The sequence below is a fragment of the Pinus tabuliformis genome, chromosome X (genome assembly GCF_031772625.1).
Source record: "Pinus tabuliformis cultivar Carrire ecotype Pingquan chromosome X, CPIR1, whole genome shotgun sequence".
Lineage (NCBI taxonomy): Eukaryota > Viridiplantae > Streptophyta > Pinopsida > Pinales > Pinaceae > Pinus > Pinus tabuliformis.
Genome location: NC_142308.1, coordinates 981,733,075 through 981,741,236, shown reverse-complemented (window position 1 = coordinate 981,741,236; position 8,162 = coordinate 981,733,075). Strand labels below are relative to the sequence as shown.

The window sequence follows — 8,162 nt, the reverse complement described above, 5'->3', positions numbered from 1 at the left end:
GGTTGAGAATATTGAGGACCATAACCGGGTTGAGGGTAGGATTGATAATTGAAAGGTACATTTCCCGTTCCTTGAACATAAGATTGACCTTGGGCTGGTTGGAAACCTTGGTTCGAGTACTGACCTTGGGGTAGATACCCTTGAGGCACGTACTGATACTGGGGTTGACCTTGAGGTATAAATTGATATTGGGGTTGACCTTGGGGTACATATTGAGTCTGGGGTTGACCTTGAGGAACGTACTATACCGTAGGTACGTACTGTCCTTGAGGTTGCCCCCAGATGCAAATTGTGTACCTTGAGGTTGCCCCCCAGGCGTTAATTGAGGCTGCCCCCCAGGCGGTAACTGGCCACCTTGAGGTTGAGAATTGGGAATAGAACCTGACATCATAAGAATGTCTTCTACGCTCAACGGCTTTGTACCATTGCTTCCAGTTAATAACCCTTGTTCAATGGGTTGAGGAGATGCTCCCGAAAAAGTACCAGAAAGTGACTGATACCCAAAGGGAACAGAAGGACCGCCGTACAAAAAAGATTCAGGCGATTGAGTAAACATGGACGACTGACCTGACATATTTACAGGAGTATAAAAACCTCTAGGATGATAAGGAGCACGAGGTGGTGAAAAACTTAACCCTGGGTTTTCCAAATAATTAGTCAAAGAAGGATACCAAGTAGTACTCCTAGGCGGACTGTAAAAAATTGATTCACACTCCCTTAGATCAAGAACAGGTTGATTTTCAGGGATAGGGATGCCTACTTCTTCTTCCGAAGCAAGTTCTTCAATAGCAATAAGTCCAGAAGGAAGATCTTGGGTAATTACTCTTTCTACCCTAGGTGAATCAGGACCACTAGAAGCTGGAGAGACAAACCCCGATGTTGGAGTAACAGGTTCAGATATCTCAGGTTCTTCACCTATATCACTGGTATATGAAAAGCTACCAGCAAGTTCGGAAACTGAAATCGATTGTGGATCGTAACCTGTTACTAGAGTTTGGTAATCAGGATGTACAACCAATGAAGACTCTCCTTCTTCAGGTGACCCAACTTTACTACCACTAGGAGTTTCGAGGACTTTCAAGCCTTCAAGCTGGCTCGGGACTTGTTCAGGAGGTTGGCCCCGAAGTCTACGGGACTTCCTCAGTAAATCAGCCACGGTTACAAACTCAGGAGACTGGCCCCGAAGTCTGCGGGACTGTCTTGGTAATTCAGCCACAGTTAAAAACTTTTAACTACTTCACACGCAAACAAAGTAAAATCTCAATGAAAACCACCTAAAGCCTCTAAAGAACCAAACAAATTTGAATCACACGCCTAAAGAATCTAGAGATCAAACACACATAAACAGTAACTTTCCGGACCGAAAACACTAGTTGGTGATGAAATCCAACGTCGCAGAATTCAGTACAGAAATGGCGGTTGGAACAGTTACCCCGGCAACCTGCTTAATTAATAGACTAGACCAAGTTCCTCCACTTAACCGTCTCGAGTGAAGTGAACCCCCCAGAAAATCCAAGTGAGTCTAGCCGACATCTGCTCCAGGTACAGTGGGATCTTCCCACCACTGTCACCTTAGGAAGAATCCTAAAGAATATGGTCACTAAGGCTACCAAATCAGACAAATACACCTGGGGGAATAGTCTACGATCCGATACGCACGCAAGGGCAGAGTAGCAAGCTCAATCCCCTTGAAGGCTCCTTGACATAATCCAAGGTTTACCAACAAGTGACCCCAGGCTCCTCGACAATGGTTAATCTGAGGTTTACCATTTTTAATACGTGAATATCTAGCGTCGTTCCCAATGAGGAAGGATTGATTCCCACACTGGTTCGAACACGATCCCGTGCTTCTCCTTTAAGAGGAGCTTTCCCAGAGCATAAATGCAACAATTGGATTTCTTCCTACCGCAAGATACAGCCACTTGTTTGTTTTTACTGTCTTGGAGAGTTAATTACTCTCCTACTCCAAGACACTAGCCTAAGCTAAGTTGGTGTATCAAAGCCCTAGAAATAAAAATGTTGCTAGATGAATTTTACTTTAAGCACTAATTTTAGTGGTTTTTGTTTAAGTCAAGAGGTGGCGGAGATGAAACTCGTGGTGTAAAGACTCAACTCGAAATCACTAAAAGGATGCACCTAAGATGATTTAAACAATCTTTTCTCTTCGATGAACTTCTAAACTAAGAAAGAGTTTGAGAATGCAAATACTTTGTAAACACAAATCTTTCTCAATTAAACAAATTTAAAGAAGAGCTTTTCCTTTCCAAAGCACTCAAAACGAGACAACTAGCTATTTCACACAAATTTCCCTTTTCTTTTCAAAGCACTCAATCACTACAAAAAACAAACTTTTTCCAAAAGAGATTTTTTTTATATTTTGTAAATAAAACACTCAAAACTAATGAAAATGACTAACTTTGAGAGCTACAAACTATAAAAACCTACTTGAAGTCAAAGTCTACTAAAAGTATTTTTGAGGATGTTTTACTTAGCTAAATGTGCGCTAAGGACTAATTTATGCAGAATCACAATTAGTCAAAAAACAACCAATCTTTCATTTTATTTTTAAAAATGAAAATCCAAACTTTTAAATACAAGCTTTTCGAAATTTTGAAATGAGAAAACTCAAAGCGGATTCCTCAACAAGGGGAGATTTCATAAATGGTCAGACTCATAAGAAGGCTGGCAGACACCAAAGTGATCTGAGGTCCCTACAGCTTCTAAGCTTAGAGGCACTACACAACCAAATTGAAAAACAAGCCCAACAAGCAAAATTCCTAGGAATTTCACCTAAAACCCTAATACTAATGAAATTAAACCAAGGAAAGTTTTTGACAGGGAACAAGCAGGTCTGGGCAATGGCTAAAACCTATAAACAAATTCTAAACTGATAAAAAAAAGAAAAATTTAAAATTTCTTAAGATTTTGACAGGGTACGCAGGCAGCCTGTTTACACAGGTGCGTTCACGCTCTGTGCACAAAGCAAAAGTGCGTACAAGTACGCACTGTGCTTAACTCAGAGGGTGCGTACCTCTCCCAAAACTATGAAAAATAAAAACTAACTCAAAATTAACTAAATCTACCCAATCCCACAATCATCAAGTCAAAAACAGAAACGAAAATCACAGTTTCTCAGGTCAAAGTATAAACAAGGAAAACAATCAAGTCCCCAGCGGAGTCGCCATTTTGTCACACGGGATGAGTCGATCTTGCGGACAAGATAGACCTTCCTAGAATCTAAAGAAGACCTAATGACAAGCAAACCAACCAGACACTATCTTTCTCTAAATATGTTTTGATAAACAATAGCAAACAAGTGTTTTTAGGGCCTACCTTTGGTCCAACGCAAGCTTGTGGATGCCCTCGCTCCTTTGATCCAAATGAGCTCCTTTTCGCGAATCTTCAAACACAAACAAGGCAAACAAATTAAATAGCACCTGAAAAGCCAATTGCATAAAACATATTTAACATGAAAGTCAAGGAGTCCATGAAACAAATAACATAAGATAATTGTTGAGAAAAATGAGTTTGATTGTATTAATTCAAAAGAAGAAGAACTTTACAACCTTTGCCTTGACATTGTACAAGCTCCTCCCAGGGTCCAACAAGAAGTCTCCTCTACTTTGACAAGTTTCACTCACTCCCCAATGAAGCCAAAAAGGTATGTGATCTCTCCTCTTAAGCTCAACTAGGAAGTCTTAATTTCACCAGCATTTACCCTCAAAATGTTCAGCTTCTAACCTCTCTAGTCCTCACCCCAATGCCTGTATTTATAGTGCAATGGAGGGAAGTTACTAGGTCCTCCTTCAAAGGGATAAAGCCCTCCTTCAAAGGGATAGCTCCTTTAGTCAAGGGATTAGCTCCTTCTCTTTTGGGATGCATGAACCACCTCAGAGCGAACAATCCACGTCAAAATTCCTTCTAGAAAACTCTAGTATTAACCCAAAGTGAGTTTTTTTAAGATAAAACTTGCGCCTTTTGACTTTCACAGGGGTCCGCACCTACACCGTTAGGGACAGAGTAGGTAGGTACGAAGCTTTTGTACACAGAAGGTGCGGGACCGCAGGTGACCATGAGAGAAAGTGCGGAACCAGAGTTACATTGATTTTTAATGTCTTTCTCCCATTTCCAAAGCTTGATTTGAAGAGCTAAGGTCTTAGACTTGCTTAGGAGGACAGTACAAATGATGATGGACCCATACTGACTGCAAATAATCATGGTGACGATATTTTTGTGTAACAGCTAAATTGGAGGACCTTACAGACGATAAGGAAGCTATCCAAAACCTGCAAGAGATTTATGGTAGCAACGTTGAAGCCTTGGATCTGTTGGTGGGCCTGATGGTAGAAAAGAAGATTAAAGGTTATGCAATCAACGAAACAGCTTTCTTTATCTTCGTGCTCATGGCATCACGTCGATTGGAAGCAGATCGATTTTTCACCAGTAATTTTAACAAGGAAACAGAACAGGTCAAGCGGCTAAAGGAAAGTGAAATGGTCAAAGCACCGAACGCCTGAATGTACACGTTGATAACTACCGTGGCAAAGAAACAGGGACCGACGGTCTATTTTTGGACTCCAGTTATGATTCAAAGTATCTACACTACAGGTGTGCCTCCTCATTGGCCACCAACAAATAAAATGTAACACATATAGAAAAAGCTCTGAGCGAAGCATACAGAGTCTTAAGGCAGGGTGGAAGATTTCTGTGTCTTGAGTTGAGCCATGTCAACATCCCTGGTTTCCAAGAATTATATGATTTTTACTCATTTTCAGTTATTCCATCTATTGGAGAAATTGTTGCTGGGGATCATGTATCTTACCAATACTTAGTGGAGAGCGTACGCAAGTTTCCATCTCAGGAAAAGTTCGCTGCAATGATTAAGGAAGCAGGCTTTGAGAAAGTTGAATATGAGAACCTTTCAGGCGGAGTAGTCGCAATTCATTCTGGATTCAAATTATAATTCACATATATAAGATTTTGACATTGCTTTTGTAGAGAAGTTACCTTAAAAGCAATTGAAGTGGTATTTGAAATCGAAGACTAGCAAACTCTGCCTGTGTGGGGCATTGTTTAGAAAAATCTGTCTAAGCTGATTTTGGCCATTACAGTGTTTGATGGGTCTACTGTTTTAATTACAGAAGCAGCAGAGGGGTAGTATATTTATTCTGGATGCGTTGCTTTGAAGAATCGATTCAAATTTCAAAGGACTTTAAGATCACGACATTGATTTTTATTTGTCCAAAGAAATGGTTGGTTGAGCATCACTTTGCCATAGACTTGCTTACGTTTGAGGATGGATCAAATATTTACTGTCACGGTGTGGACACATTGAACACCGACACTAATGAGGTGGTCCGCTTCATTTCAAGGGTAACTTTACTTGCATCTGGTGGGGTTGGACATATTTATCCTACTACCACAAATCCTCGTGTTGCGACTGGTGATGGTATTGCGATGGCACATAGAGCATCTGCAGTTATTTCAAATATGGAGTTTGTACAATTTCATCCAACTACATTAGCTGATGAAGGTCTACCAATTAAACCTCATACACGAGAAAATGCATTTTTAATAAGTGAAGCTGTTTGTGGGGCTGGTGGTATTCTTTACAATCAAGCTATGGAAAGGTTCAGGCCACAGTATGATTCCAGAGGAGAACTTGCACCTAGAGATGTGGTGGCACGCAGTATTGATGATCAATTAAAGAAACGGAATGAGAGATATGTTCTATTGGATATAAGTCACAGAGCCAAGGAGGAAACATTGTATCATTTCCCAAATATTGCTGCTGAGTGTTCGAAGTATGGCCTTGACATAACAGAAAGTCCTATACCTGTAGTGCCAGCTGCACATTATATGTGTGGTGGGGTTCAAGCTAAACTTCATGGAGAGACACCTATAATGGGTCTATATGTAGCTGGTGAAGTTGCCTGTACAGGACTTCATGGTGCCAATAGGCTTGCAAGCAACTCATTACTTGAAAGCACTGGTGTTTGCACAGAAAGCGTTGAACACATCAGTATTGTTGTAAGCAGTGCATAAAGGAGAAGGCCTTGAATGACACAAAAGGTGAAAAAATCGAAAACCAAGCGGTGAAAAAGGCACAGGGAAGGAAAAAAGTCAGAAACTGAAAAGCCAAAATCTAAATCAGAGGCATCCACCAGGGCAGAGAAACAAGATTCGATTTCCTATTCTTCACTTCAGTTATGATCTGCAGCTACAGTTGTCGCCTTTTTATTGGCCATCAAAAGAGTTTCAAGTGAAATAATGAAACGTTGTTCAGTCTATAGAACAGATGGACGGTTCATTTCATATCCCCAGGATTTTAGTTGTAACAGCTCCCCATTTGGATCGATTTGTTTTCCCATAGTGGAGCTTATTTATTGCATAGAAAATCATTTGTAAAGGGTTCTGAGTTCTGGCAAACAGTGGGAGAGCTGTGAAGGAAAACTTCACTGTACAGTTTTGACAGGGACTTAATGAAAAGATACAGCTCTGACCCCTGAGATTCTTGTGGTGTGAATTTAACATTTGTCTCTTCCTTTGTTTCATATGTAGCTTGGTTATGTTTCCATTTCATTTCATAATCATTTCTAAATGAATACTTTTAAGTGAGAAAGGCAGAATCCAATTTATTGCTCTGTCTTGGGAAAGTGTTCATATTTAATGTTTTCTTCTGTTTGACAAGGATTCATCTTCTATGCCCTTGTCAACCTCTCAACAGTTCACCCACTCCACAGTGTTTCAAATTTGATGTTAAATCTCTTGCCTATCTTGCCTCAGGAGATAATCTGTGTCTTTGATTCTATTTCTCTGTTCAAGTTGTTCCTTGTCCCATGCAACCCAACAACTTAGTCATTAAATCAAATATCTCTCTTTCAAATTCATTTTACTAGCCTAAATCAGTTATCATTTAAGTCATCTCGGACTCTATTGATAATTTTATTGAGATAGACCTGGAGAGAGCCCTCTCCTGTCCTCGTAGGGCTAGCTACGAGGCTGAGCTTGGTTTGATGTTGCCTTGAACCTCGCCTTCCTTTAGCCTAAGGTAGATTCAAGCGCTAACACCTGCAACACGCTTACCAATGTAGCCTTCTTGATATTGTCATCCACGATGCCTTGTGCTTCCCATACCATCCATACAATGAACCAAAATTGGTCCTGATCTTCATTCCCTACTCCTATGAATATCGGTATTTTAATCGCACTCGCTATACTGAAATGTGGTGTGGGCGGAGGTGGGGTGGGTGGAGATGGAGGTGAAGAGGGTGAGATGCATGGTGGTGTAGGTGGAGGTGGTAAGCGCGGAAGTCGCTACCTTATCAGACTGACCGTGCTTCTTAGAGAGACTTTGCAAGCTCTTCCTCACTTTCCCGCGAGGGTGAAATTAAGGGACTAGTTCCTAATTCTTCACTACCTCCATTTCTGTAGATCTTCCACTTCGTGTTGTCCCAAACATTAATTTATTCGCATAACCCACTTTTCACACAATAGCATCTTAATCCAAGTGTTCAAAGCTTTAATATACTTACCTCACGGTCCTTTGAGGAATCGTCACTCTGCCTCACTGTAGCTGACGGTCGTATCTACCGTGAACTCAATGATAAATCCTCCTATAATTCAATCGAGCCAATGGTCCATGGCTCGTGTGATCTTATTTCCTGATGCTTCTAGTCTGCGCACTAATTCCTGAGGCCACACGATTGGTTTGTCAAGCATACACCTTCCCTGACTGTCTGCTAGCTTCGCAATCCACTCATACAGCTGAGAAGGAAAGGATGCAAAGAAAATTTCATGGATTTCTATATAAGTAGCACTCCAACCACTATACCTTAGATACTCGCGGATTCTTGTTTTCCTGTGTCGCGAACTCGTGAATCTTCTTGTCCAACCACCCTTCAATTTCTTTCTTTGTTGCATTCCAGTGACACGACATCAGGCATCCCTTATGCAGATCCTGGTCCCAGCAACAGAACCATTTGTTGGATTGTATGGGCCTGACCCAGGTTCAGAGGTGATTTAGCTGAACAAATCCTGGTACTACTGGCCTTTTCGGCAACATTCCGCAAAGCGCAGACTGAGGTCTCACCCAAAGTAGTATGGAAGGGTGCTGGAACCAGGTTTCCGCACCCTCAAGATGTCTGATGGTTTTTCGATGG

The 8,162-nt window shown here is 41.1% G+C and overlaps 1 pseudogene; it reads left to right on the top strand.

Annotated features, from left to right (window-relative positions):
* The first annotated feature begins 5,172 nt into the window (after nucleotides 1–5,172).
* LOC149143007 (L-aspartate oxidase 2-b, chloroplastic pseudogene) lies at nucleotides 5,173–6,045 on the top strand (annotated as a pseudogene).
* The last annotated feature ends 2,117 nt before the right edge of the window (nucleotides 6,046–8,162 follow it).